This window comes from Typopeltis vanoorti, chromosome 24 (assembly GCF_054136105.1).
Source record: "Typopeltis vanoorti isolate ZY-2024b chromosome 24, IOZ_Tvanoo_1.0, whole genome shotgun sequence".
Classification (NCBI taxonomy): Eukaryota; Metazoa; Arthropoda; class Arachnida; order Uropygi; family Thelyphonidae; genus Typopeltis; species Typopeltis vanoorti.
The window spans coordinates 64,301,330-64,314,860 of record NC_143572.1 but is presented as its reverse complement, the minus strand read 5'-3'; the positions used below and the strand labels follow the sequence as shown (position 1 = coordinate 64,314,860).

At 34.1% G+C, this 13,531-nt stretch overlaps 1 protein-coding gene across 3 annotated transcripts in view; it reads left to right on the top strand.

Annotated features, from left to right (window-relative positions):
- Positions 1-9,459: 9,459 nt before the first annotated feature.
- Positions 9,460-13,531, top strand: part of LOC150093317 (acetylcholinesterase-like) — an 84,779-nt gene continuing 80,707 nt past the window's right edge. For all 3 annotated transcript variants that reach the window (XM_090413341.1, XM_090413340.1, XM_090413338.1), the window contains exon 1: positions 9,460-9,563. The gene's annotated coding sequence lies outside the window, so the exon portion shown is untranslated. The remainder of the gene's footprint in view (positions 9,564-13,531) is intronic.

Below are 13,531 nucleotides of genomic sequence, written 5' to 3'. Positions count from 1 at the left end.
GCCTTCAGTAGTCGGTATAAACCTTAGCTGTAGTTGGTTATTATCTACAATTCCTCCGTTTCTTGACTAATGTGATAAATCTATTTGTGTATACAACAGACAAAAGCCATTCTCAATATTTCTACGCTTTCAGTAACAGATTGGGTGGTAGTTATCGTTTGGGTTGGGGGGGGGGTTCATTCATGATCTAGTGAACGTTCAATATTTGCATAGAAAAAAACAAGACTCCTGTAAACTCATAAATATATTCAATCAAAGAATGCACAGTTCTGCGTTGCTTCCTATATTTAAATCTGCTGGTTTTCACACTTTGCAGGTCCTTGATACAGAAGGTGCACGTTTTGAATACATAATCTATATTTTTTCAATATGTTCGAAATTTGGGTAGCATTTTGTCCTACATTTAATTTCTTCATATCAAAATATGCATGGAGTTTTAATATGATATGTAATGCGTATGGTATGGAAAGTGTTTTTATAACAATTATGCACATCGTTACTCTGATTTTGGTGAAAAGTTGATTCAGAGAGGATGGCGTAATTGGTGAAAAAATAGTTAACCATTAGCAAGTATGGTTATAGTTTTGAAAATGCATCAAATGGATCTTTTCGGAATTTGTTTCCGGATAGGAAAATAATTGATATCTATTTCAAGATAAAGTGTAAATTATCAAAATATCCACAAATGTATATCGCATACACCAATGTGAAAATGATACAAGAAGGTGCTAAAATAAAAGGGGAAAAAATAATTGAATGCACATTTATTACTATAACTTCGAAATAGCTACAACAAATTGAGTAGTTGAATCTCTCACCGCCTGGTGTGATATCACTGCTTTGCTTTGATTTATTAGAGTCTTGGAAGTGGTCAGATGTTTGGTCTCTAGAGCAGAATTTCCAGATTAAGTAAAATATAAATAAATAAAATTGAATAATAAAAAAGCAGCCAATCGTACTGTACATTTACATCCTATTGTGAGTCAGAGGGACCTGAAAAATAACAATACTTTCGAATTAAAATAAAGCAAAATAAGCAACTACCTTCGGTATATAAAAGACATTAGCCGATTTATATTTTGTTTATTATTGATAATAAAATAATAAAATTGGGTTCATGTTCACATAATATGAACATGAACCCAAATTCATATCAAATATCCAAGAAAATTGTTCAAGTAACTACATCTGTGGGAAAATACGACAGTAATTCAGCGTTTTTTCCGATCTTTTCCGTAACCGATTTTTTCCAGTGTCTAGGCCATGATCCTGTCTCTCATATCCTTGTAATCAATCTATGAAACACTCTTATCTCTCCGTCCCCTGTGGCCTTAATTAACTCTTCTGGGATTCCATTTGCACCGGGTGCCTTATTGCTGTTAATCTGCCTAACTGCTCTTTCAAGTTCATGCCTAAGTGCAGGAGGTTCCAAATCGAAATTTTCCTGGTGAGAGGACTTCTCCAAAATTTCTTTATCCAATCTGTTGTGCAGTTTGTTCAGTCTATCATAAATAAAACAACCAAGAAAATTAAATGTAAAACAAAACAGGTAAACATACTTTTCATCTACGTAGAGCCTAATTTTTCTTCCTCTAAATTTCATTAGGTTTTACTAACACAGTGCAGGCACGCCCAAATGATGTTCTATGTGAGATATCTTTCTGTGCACCCCTCTAATGACAAGAAAAAAACTCGAAGTAATTATGTATGTAACAAATTTAGATGATCCAACTACTTAATCTTCCGCCATTATCTTATATTAGTCTCCTTCTGGTACTGCTTGGACCTGCTGGTGTTACCTCCTTTTGTAAAAACTGGACCGTTTTAAAAGGTTCATAGTGTGGTGACTTTCTTTCGTCATTCTGGTAGAAAAAAGGCAACGTCTTGAAACTGTGAACAAAAAATGAAACACCATTTAGACTTCTATGACAAAAACTGACATGAAAGGGGGAAAAATTATAAGGCTTAGTTAAATGTCTCTAAACCGAAAACGTTCTGTAAGAGACTTCCTTAGCAATCCTTCTGCAAATTCTTCTAATAACACACTCACTCATAAAAATTGACTTCGGTTTCTCAAGACATATTCATCACGTGCTAAACCTCAGAACAACAAGCCCGCGTTAGACAGAGGCTACATAAAATGCCGGTTTTAGACACTGGCGGTCCACCCTACGGACATCCCTTATTTGTTGGCAAACCATATTTCATTGGTTCACTATTCACTAATGCATCATTTGTTCAGCCCATTCACTAATCCATAAGACGCATACAGATGTGTCTGATGGATTAGCGAATGGAGCTTTGTATGAATTAGCAGGCGTTGAATTTATGAAAGGAGTACCCAACATTAAACGTCTTTGGATCAAATTTCCAAATGCTCTGTGAATTCGCTTCCTAGCCAAGAAGCAAGGCACCCACTACGTCCGATCTTGTAACGTTGGTGATGCCCTTATTGAGATTTGACGGCTTGCATTTTGAATAAGAATATAGCGTTGTCAACTAAACGGAATCACTTATAATTTTGACTTGCGCCATGTCCATTCATAAATCTCAAGTAGGAAGTTTCGATTTGGTTGTGTACGAATACAAAAAGAAACATAAACATTCGTTTGTTCATATCACCTTGTCCACAGTAACTAATATAAATGGAGTCTACATCGTTTCTACTACCGGTGACAAGAGCTTTCGCTACGGACTGGAAAATGCGTTATCTACAATCGGAGTGTGAAAGGTTAGTGAGTAATTCATTCGGAATCGTAGAAAAAACTCGCAAAAATATCATAAAAAAAGCCCTTTACTAGAGTTTGTCAAAGACAGAAAAGTTGTCTCTTCTTTTTCTTAATTTCCAGTCTTCCAGCTCATTCCGTAGATCTCATGGACGCAGTTTCCCAGCATTTCAAGTACTTTTCAAGTAACTTCGTACTTTTTCATACCAGTGACAGTGATGCTTAACTGAAGAAAGATAATCAAATTCCAGTGATTCTAAGTGGTGATTTCAACGTTGATTTCTCTTATTCTAATTCGCAGGCCTTCTTAGAGTTCCTTGAAGACGTTTGGCAATGACCAGAAGAAGTACTTCTATAGATACAGTTTTCCACCGGAAATTTAACAATTCGCAATCACAGATCTGTGTCATATTTGTTGCCACAAAATAATTGTATCCTGTATTCCTGAACCTTAAAGCTAATAAATTACATTAAAATTATTTTTTTATTATTATTCAGGGTAAAATTGTTTTTCACAGTGATGTGAAACATCAGTGTAAAACTTACTTTTTATACTCGGATGACCGGCCCAGGTATTCTTTGTTAATTCTAAGTTGGCGTATTTGTTGGAACATTTTTCAGTGCTATAAATTTTTCATAAATAATTAAAATAAATATTTTTAATGCGTTGCAAGGAATAATGATTTTTTCTGGGCTGCCCAATGCGCAATCATGAATATTTGGATAATCCCTTATGAGACCACTCTAACTGTGCAGTTGTTATAATGACCTTTCTCATCATAGTGAGTCGAACTCACAGTGTTTTCCATTCGATGGGTGCTTTTCCCACTGTTCTCCTAGCTTCGCTACTGAGCCGTTGAAATATTAATATAAACCAAAACACGGTTGAAAAGGTGTGATGCCATCAGTTGCCATCGAAGCAAATTCGAAACATATGTGAAGATCAATGACATTCACCTGAATAAAGACGAACTAATTTTGTTAATATACTTTGCAATCCGCTGCTAAAAGAAATGTATGTAATATACAAACTAGATCACTCAGGATACATAATTGCGTTATCTTTTTCTAATAAAAAATATATTATCGGAAAAGAAAGATTACGACAACACTAACACGTGGAATATTTCTCAGAAAGAGACAAAATTTTCTTTCATAAATATTATGATTAAAATCGAAGTTATCTCAGAAACCGGTAATTTGAGCTTTTTAATTTCCAGTAGCAGATCATAAACACGGTTAAGGAACCACAAGTACTATAGCTTATCAAATACCATTTCATTTCGTCACTACTTTATTACAACATACCGCTAGTTTATTTTACAAATCAGACCTGATGAGAGCAAGCACAGCAACAACCGTATTCTGTATTATCTCGTTAATTGCCCTTCGAACGAAGCGAATTTGTCTTTGTCATTGTCAACTGTATGTCGCAGATCATAGAATGTATCAAAACCTTAAAGAAAATGTTTGTATAAATGACGTATAATAACCGCCCTCAAACATCTATTTCACTTTTAAGACTTTTAGTTTTCATTGATAACTGTAAAAACAGGACATTTCACATGCAAAATGTGGATGTATGTTTTAGTATAGTGGAATGGAGTGTGGGCGAAAATACAAAAATTGCAAATTTTGACCACATTAGGAACATTACGGTAAGATCCCTTTATCAGTTACTCTGCGCTCAGGAAGGATCTTCTATAAGCGAGTGATTCTGACTCAGTTTGGTTGTTTTTATGAATGAATTAATAAACTCTATAAACAAGATACATCATTCAGATATTTATTGGTTTTGCTCAATTCTCAAATATGAGAATTGAGCAAAACGCTCATGATATCATGTCAAGCTCAAAGGTTACTTAAGGTTTTCCTTATTATTATATGGCCTCGACATGATCATTTTCTTTTGGGTAAACAAACAAACAAAATTATATGGGGAAAATAAGCAGCTAACGAGGGAATAAATAACAGGTGACGAAATAAAACAGATGTTAAAGATTATTAATGCTGCATGTAGTGAATCCAACATATGTTGTTCTCTCTCTCTAGAAAACAGGCACGTAAATGATGGAGTGAAAAAACATGTAGGTAAAGTGAGCAGCAGACCACGCGAGGAAGAACAGATAGACTTAATAGATATGGTAACCAGTGGTGTACCAGAAGGATCAGTGCTTGGTCCACTGTTATTCAAATCTGTACATTAATGTTATTGGGAATTATTTGAAAAGTTGTTTGCTTCTGTTGATGCAAAGATAGGTAGGGTAATAATTAGGAATACGGCTTATATGCAGTACTTGCAGAATGATTTGAATAGGCTGCAATTGTAAGCAGGTCTGATCTCCTGGTTTCCGTTGTGATTCTGGTATATTGGAGAGAGCACAAAGGAGAGCGTTGAAATGACATCAGGATTGTGAAATATTGAGTATGAACACAGATTGAGAATTTGTAGACTGCACAGGAGAAAGAGGGGTATTATGATTGTGACTTCGAAACTTCTGATGTTTCTAAGTCACATACAGGATTTCAATTGATGGAATTTTTCAATTTATGAGGGTGGGGAAAGGACTAGAGGGCATCCTTGGAAGCTGAGAATGAATGCCTCCAAGAAAGGTGTGAGGGATACATTTTTCTCTCAGAGTGGGGTACGTGATTGGAATGGATTGTAATTGAATGTTGTGAGTGCAAGCAATGTGAATGAATTCAAAAATAAGTATGACAGCTGGTCTGTTTGTGTGTGTGTGTGTGTAGTATATGGCCTCCTTTGGTAAGTCTCTAACTCCCTGGAGGTCTCTCCTAATAATATTTTTTTTTATTGTTCTTTCAAATATTTACATATGTACAAAGATCATCTATTCAGTATATTATTTTACAAGGTTCAGCACTTTGTGGTACATATAATGAGATTTAAATAGTAATGTTGATAACATTTTTTTCATATAACAATCATAATAATAATTTACAATTATATTGTTCAGAGTTACATAAGTTGTATAATATTACATGTTCTGGTTTACTATTTTTTTTTTCAAGTTTGATAAGGGGTGATTATACAACAGTATTTACACATATGCAATCTGAATATTATGTGTCCTTATTTTCACAAATATACGGTGTAAACTCATGATTTACTTTTAAAATAATTTTTTTTTACATTGCATACATTTCTTACAATTATTATACACATTACATTCATTTGTTTACATACGATATATTACTTACATTTGTTTACATGTGATATATACATTACGTAGATTGGTTTACATAAAATACATACATTGGTTTTCATGTGATACGTACATTACATGCATTTGGTTACATATGATATATCTTGGATGAGAACTAATTTTTTTTTTCCTTTCATCCTCGAAGCTTAAATGTAAGCTTATATGAGGATGACACCAGTTGGTTATTATGTATTGTTTTTTTTTTTTTGCTGTGTTAGGATGCTATGAAATCTATGATTGAGAAATTCGCGCGCACGCGAATTTCTCACACACACACACACACACACACACACACACACACACACACACACACACACACACACACACACACACACACACACACACACACACACACACACACACACACACACACACACACACACACACACACACACACAATAACTTGGAATGTATTGATGCGTCGCTGAACTGGAAGCCTGAGCGAATATATTGTGTTTCATTAAGTTTGTATGGTATTTTGGGTGCGTGTTTCTTGTTCGTAGTATGTCCTTAGAGCTCTTTTCAGGCTATTGTAGTTTGTAAGGTTTCTGTATTCAAAAGGTAATTTGTTTATCATGTCTGGGATGTAGAAGTTTCGCGTGGCCTTTCCGTAGTGATTATTGTATTTATATGTGATATGATTAGTAGTCTGAGGTCTTGTTATACGGTATGTATTTCTAAATGTCCTGTAGTTGGCATCGAAATAATGTTTTAGCAAGGCTGCATAGTGACATAAATGTTTTGCTGTCAGTATTTTGTGTTCTGCCATTGCAATGATTAAAAGGTCGTGATTTTCTCTTTGTTGCCAAAAGATCAGTTTTGCCATTTTGTACTGTAGCGACATTAATCTATTTAATTTGTAGGGTGCACAGAAAACATACGTTGTTATAGCGTATCTTAGTATATTTTGGCATAGTGCTTTGTATATTAGTGTTTTTAGGCGTATGGGAACTATGTCTTTTAATCTGTAGAGTTTGCCACTTATTGTTCGGAGTTTGTTGTGTAGATGTTTTATATGGCTATTCCAGTTCATATCTGCATCGAGGAAAATTCCAAGGTATCGTATTGTTTCAACCTGAGTGATTATAGTGGTTTTGCTGTTCTGTGTGTTTCTTGTGTTGGAAAGTGGATGTTGGATGGTTATATATTGTTATCAACTGGTCGAGTCAGTGGATTTCTGAATATCATTAATTTTGTCTTTTCTGAGTTTAGGTGTATGGAGTTTTTCGTGAGCCAGTCTATGATCAGATTTATATCATGTTGCATATTTGTTTGGGCTATGCTTGCGTTATTATGGATGGATATTATTGCTGTATCGTCTGCGTATTAAAATATCTTACCTTTGAGTGGTAAAATATCGTGCGTGTAAATGTTGAATAGAGTTGGGGAGAGTACAGCTCCCTGTGGCACTCCACAGGTTACTGGTAACTCTCTGCTTCGGTTTGATCCGATACGTGTGATATGCTTTCTATTTTGGAGGTAGTTTGTAAACACCTGTGAAGAGGCCCGTCTATTTCAACATGCCTCAGCTTTTCTAACAAGGTTTGATATGTAAGTGTATCAAATGCTTAGGTTAGATCTATAAAGACTACCATGGCTATTTTGTTTTTGTCTAAGGCGGTATTAATTACGTCTGTAATGTCTTCCAAGAGAGATGTTGTTCCCTTATTTTTCTGAAAACTATATTGTGTTTTGGGGATAATATTAAAGATCTCAGTGTATGCTGTGAGTTTCTTCAGTATGATCCGCTCCATAATTTGATTGATAATTGGTAATGTTGCTATGGGTCTGTAATTGCTGATTAAATTTCTTCTTCCTTGTTTGTATATGAGTGTAATTATGGCGGTCTTTAGCATACTTGGTATCTGTCCTGTTTTAAATATTTTATTTATTAGTTTTAGTAGGATAGGACTTAAACTAGTTGCATGTTGGTTTATATCTTTAGGTCTGATATCATCTATTCCTGAGCCTTTGTTTGGTTTGATTTGATGTATTGTTGAGAGAAGTTCTGCTTCTTTTATGGTTGGGAACCATAATGTCTGTTTTGATTGCGGTCCAAGTGGAGGGTCTCGTTTTGGGATTGGGGGAATATTTCTGTGAAGGTCTTGGATGGAGTCTGCAAAGTATTGGTTAAAGTCATTTGCTAGTTGTTGGATAGGTTTTGCGTCTTTCATGAAGCTGTGTTTTATGGTTTCGGAGGCAGTGGTGTTGGGAACAGAATCTAGCATCTCATTAATCAGATGCCAGGTTTGTTTCATGTTGTTTTGTGTGGAGGTTAGTTTGTCTCTGTAGTAGCTTCTTTTTTTATATAACAATCATAATAATAATTTACAATTATATTGTTCAGAGTTACATAAGTTGTATAATATAACATGCTATTGTTTACTTTTTTTTTTTTTCAAGTTTGAAAAGGTGTGATTATACAACAGTATTTACACATATGCAATCTGAATATTATGTGTCCTTATTTTCATAAACATACGGTGCAAACTCATGATTTACTTTTAAAATATTTTTTTTTTACATTGCATACATTTGTTACAGTTATTATATACATTACATTCATTTGTTTACATATTATACATTACTTATATTTGTTTACATGTGATATTTACATTACGTACATTGGTTTACATATAATACATACATTGGTTTTCATGTGATACGTACATTACATGCATTTGGTTACATATGATATTTCTTGGATGAGAACTAATTTTTTTATTTTTTTTCATCCTCAAAAAAAAAAAAATAATAATAATAATAATATATTTGACAGAAATTTATTATTATTACATGACACATCTAGAGCCTAAGGACTAATTTCAGGAGAACACTGTACCCCACATTATACAATCTACATCCAGGCTATTATCTCTAACGTCCACGAATAGTATTTTCCTCTTTTATTGCGTTGTATTCTCTGCCAGCTTGCTTGCATGTGGGATGAAAAAAATCACGAGTTCCCTGGAAGGGAAAACCATGCTTCACCCGTATGAGACTGGTCATAACGAAGATCGAACTCAGGTTTTTTACACTCGAAGGGCTTGTTGTCCAGTCGTTCTTCCAACTGCGCCACGGAAACACTAAGTTATATTTAAATTACGTTTAATTCGTGCTTTATTCAAAACAGGTTTTGAAATAGAATAATTAAAGAAATATTAGAAGAAAGAATCAAGATCAACAGATTAAAACAACAACAACAGCAAGATTTTGTTTTTGTATTTTCTCCTTTGAAAGTGCAATGAAATAAAAAAATAAACTCACAAGTTGCACTAGTTTATATACTGCATATAAATGTACATAAAGATCAACGTATTCATACATTCTGTGATTATCATGCAGACATGAGTACAAAGCTCTAAATAAATTCAGAATAACTTCTTAAAGTCATTTCTGATATTGTAATGTTTTATTTAATAATAATTATTTAACACTCTTCAAATTTTCACTCGTCAGAGGGCAGCAACGAACCTTTAAGATGTAATGGTGATCCGATTTGTTTATACGATTGTAGACGGGTAGAAATTGAAACAGCTTACGTTAGTTGTCTGTTATGAATAGTGTTCAATTATCACTGCATGTTTTACCGCCCTCGGATATATTTTTGGTAGGTAATATTAATGTAGTTAATGTATATTGAATGATAATTAAGTTGTATTTTTGATGTCTATCGACTACGTACTAAAATGTAATGTACCAATACATTTTAGTACATAAAATAGTGAACACGATTAGTAATAAGGAAACATTATTTGTGATTCGAAATTTCAGGAATATTAAGTTTGATTAAATTAAAAATTATTTTTTATATGCTAGATAACTTCTTGGTTTGCTAGTACTATTATCATTAAGATATATAAAACTTATAAATTCCGATGGCCCTAATGTATGAATTCAAGAAGGAAAAAGGTATTCCGTGGACAGAATACCTTTTGTAACTCGATGAACTAGTCGAGAGTAGTGGCTGCTTCATTACTGAGAATGTTGCAACATTTGTCTGCTGGTTGGAAAAGCTAAGGTTCAAATCTTGGCAGAGAGCTTTAACTAAGGCTTGGCTAGATTTTCGAGTCTGCAAACCAACTAGAAAACACACCAACCTATGGACTTGCCCGAGGATGCTTGATGCTATGCAGAATATTGCAGTCCTGTTAACTGAAGTCTTCTAAACAGAGTTATTCTAGTCAGTTTTCCTTTTTTTATGTTCAGTCGAAAACACAAGGAAATACAGGATGGCCATAATTAAACTTCCCATATACAGAGCCTTATGTAGCTCGATCTAGCAACTGGAATATCACGAAATTTGGTAGGAGAAACTGATGAAGAGATAGTGAGGATTTTACGGGGAAAACAAATTAGTTCGAAAATTCGCCGATAGGAGGATGTGGCTCTGTATAATGTAAAAAAATTGACAGACAGATGAATAACAAAGACTAAAGTGAAATGAATGATTACCTTTATGGGTTGCACTTATGATAACACAGCAATAAAACATTTAATATCAATTTAATTTAGCAGAGTAATTATGGTATTACAGTTACTGGAGCGTGTGTTGTTGCGCAATTGGAGCATGTAAGTTCACTAATGCAGAAGAGGGCTTGTTATATGCGATATATATACTTGTTATATACAGCATATTCAACAGCACAACGTAACATGTCTGAAGGAATATGAATACAGTCCGTGATACGTTGTTCTTTAAGGCTGCCAAGTTTGAGACACCGCCATGATAAACGTTGGCCTTCAGGCAACCAACCCACAACCAAAAATGAAAACAATCAATAAAAGCAATAAACATTCTATAGTTTTATATAAGCAATGAATTAAAAATAAATAAATCGTATACCATGTAACCTTGGAAAGATTTTGGCAATAAGATTGTGTAATTATCGTAGGGAAAAATGCTCACAAAACTTTCCCTCACTATTATCTTAAGTGATTCCCTCAAAATTACCACCGTATTAGTCTGCAATCCTGGAGGAAGATAGAGAAAATAATTCTAACAGGGCTGCAAGAAGTATCCAATAAAAATAACATCGTACCAAATGAACAGTTTCGTTTCCGATCGAGCCATTGCAGTGCAGCAAGTCCCAAGAATTGCGGAATCAACTGGAAACAACAAGCAAGTGCCATTTCCTTCGATATATCTAAAGCATTTGGTAAAGTATGGCATAATGGCCTTATTCACAAACTTATGGCAGCTAAATTTCCAATTTACCTAATTCAACTAACCAGATCTTATCTAAATGACAGAAAACTTCAAAGTTAAAATACAGTCTCAGGTCTTCTGAACGCAAAATAACAGTAGGTGGTGTCACGCAAGGCTCCTTATTATCTCCAGTTCTTACAAGATCACTCACTTCGAAATTAGTAACCATAAGTCCAGACGATGCAGCCACTGATCTTGAATTGTGGTTCCAGAAATGGAAAATTGACGTCAATGTTGATAAAAGGGCTGTTGTTTTATTCACGAGAAGGAAAACATCACTTCATGATTCAGAACTTAATGTTAGATATCCCCATTCCATGGCAAGCAGGAGCCAAATACCTATGAATACAACTTGACTTAAGTGGACTGAAGATATACAGAGATATTGTCTACTAAGTGCAAGTTTATGACAGTATAACAATCTAATTGACCTACTGTCATAAGATTATGCGTAGTACAATACAATATCTTCAAAACCCTTAAGACTTTTAGTATCATGTATTCTAATAAGAAAAAAACTTTTGGTTGTATGATACATTTGAATATACTGTATCATGATATTCACTATACTAGACATTTTTAAATACTGAACTAAATACACCTTTCTAGTGTTTGTTTGTAGATTTCTAGTTTTTTAGACTTGAACTTTGTTTCATGCGCAAACTTAATTCTTTGCATACTTGGGATTAGGAGTTAAAATAACCAAGCTTGTAAAATTACTTGGTAACCCTAATATACAGTATCCCCAAGTTAAAAAATTAATTACATCTATTATTATATATACATATACATATATATATGAAAAAAATATAGATTTAATGACTATAAAACCGCGATAACATATAAAGATTTTAATGATAAATACGACTAGTTTCGGCATATAGCAGCCTTCTTCAGGTATTTATAAAGGAAAAGAATACTAATAAACATTGAATTATCTAAACAAACTGGAAATTACAGGTACAAATTGCCTCACATGATCGATACATAAAAACGTTGTATTTTTTCAAATTGTTCCAACTGGCGTGCCACTGTTTATTGCAATTGTGCGTGCAGGTTCACGTGAATGCCAATATTGAATAACTGCAGCATGGCTATCTGGGATGTTATAACTTAAATTGTTGTTTAAGTGGACCGGGTTCAGTAGGATTTCCCTTGATTCTACAATTTTCCTCTCGAACTCATCATCACAGCGAAAGATATTTTCTGATCTATTCCAGCAAACGGAGTGGCTTTGTTGGTCATCATTAGGATTATTTGAAAAAAGAACATGACTGGATAAAGCAGTTGCATGAGATCTTTTGTAAGAGATGTCTCTCTTATGCTCTTCTATTCGTTGTTCAATAGATTTGTTACTTTGTCCAGTATTGCAATCGCACCACAATTTATATACTCCAGGGTACTTAAGGTTGTGATGAGTAGGTTTTGGATGGCTGATTACAGAACGGATTTTAGGAAGTGTGGTGAAGAAGGTCCTGATATTATATTTTTTAAGGACTTTAGCTATTTTTTGGAGACTGCGCTAATGTATAGAATGAAGATGCTACCTTTAAAATTAATAGTCTCTGTTGTGCACTGCCTAGGGGGATCCAGAAGAAATTTCTTAATTGTTTTTTCAGTATCCATTTTGTTTAAAAATAAGAGTGAGGTGATTCATTTCTTTTTGTAGTTCATCTTGTTCATTTAAGAGAGAACGTGCTCTGTGTACTAAGGTAGATATAGTTCCAAGTTTTTGTGGTGGAAAATGATGAGGAAGATTATGCAGATATCTATTGGTATGCGTAGGTTTTCTGCATAGAGATTTTTAATCTTTCAGAGCATCGTGTAAGCATAACATCCAAGAAAGGTAAGGGTTATTATTTTCTAGATCAGCAGTAAATTTTATATTGGGATGTTGGATGTTTAGATGACGAAGAAAATCTGTGAGAGATGTGTGCTCAACATCTTCCTTGAAGAGTTTGAAAAGAAAGCCATATCTTCCTTCTCATTTAAACCAAAAGTTTGGAAAAGATATGTTGATGATATATTCATTATTTGGAATCACGGGCACACATCTCTCACAGATTTTCTTCGTCATCTGAACATCCAGTAGAAATTTCTTCTGGATCCTCCTAGGCGCACAAAAGAAACTATTAATTTTAAAGGCAGCATCTCCATCCCATACATTAGCACAGTCTCTAACAAATTAGCAAAAGTCCTTAAAAAATATAATATCAGGACCTTCTTCACCACACTTCCTAAAATCCGTTCTGTAATCAGCCATCCAAAACCTACTCATCACAACCTTAAGTACCCTGGAGTATATAAATTGTGGTGCGATTGCAATATCCCATACTTTGGACAAACTAACAAATCTATTGAACAACGAA